Source organism: Corvus kubaryi, unplaced genomic scaffold (genome assembly GCF_017639235.1).
Source record: "Corvus kubaryi isolate FWS band 111438036 unplaced genomic scaffold, C.kubaryi_AGA036_p1.0 37337, whole genome shotgun sequence".
NCBI lineage: Eukaryota > Metazoa > Chordata > Aves > Passeriformes > Corvidae > Corvus > Corvus kubaryi.
This window is the reverse complement of record NW_024581110.1, coordinates 1090235-1090611: the sequence shown is the minus strand read 5'-3', so window position 1 is coordinate 1090611 and position 377 is coordinate 1090235. Positions and strand designations below refer to the sequence as shown.

The following is a 377-nucleotide window of genomic DNA, read 5'->3' as shown; positions in this document are numbered from 1 at the left end:
GGACACGAGGCGCGGCGGTGATGCGATTCAAGGGTGCGCGAAGCCGTGAGGCGCGGAAGGGTACGAGGCGCGGTGATGGGGCTCAAGGGCGGGAAGCCGTGAGGCGCGGAAGGGCACGAGGCGCGGTGATGGGGCTCAAGGGCGGGAAGCCGTGAGGCGCGGATGGGCACGAGGCGCGGTGATGGGGCTCAAGGGCAGGAAGCCGTGAGGCGCGGATGGGTACGAGGCGCGGCGGTGATGCGATTCAAGGGCGGGAAGCCGTGAGGCGCGGATGGGTACGAGGCGCGGTGATGGGGCTCAAGGGCGGGAAGCCGTGAGGCGCGGAAGGGCACGAGGCGCGGTGATGGGGCTCAAGGGCGGGAAGCCGTGAGGCGCGG

General features: G+C 71.9%; 1 long non-coding RNA gene across 9 annotated transcripts in view; it reads left to right on the top strand.

Annotated features, from left to right (window-relative positions):
• Positions 1 to 231: 231 nt before the first annotated feature.
• The window catches only part of LOC121666076, a 239089-nt gene continuing 238943 nt past the window's right edge, over positions 232 to 377 (top strand). For all 9 annotated transcript variants that reach the window (XR_006016571.1, XR_006016578.1, XR_006016575.1 and 6 more), the window contains exon 1: positions 232 to 275. This is a non-coding gene — a long non-coding RNA (uncharacterized LOC121666076). The remainder of the gene's footprint in view (positions 276 to 377) is intronic.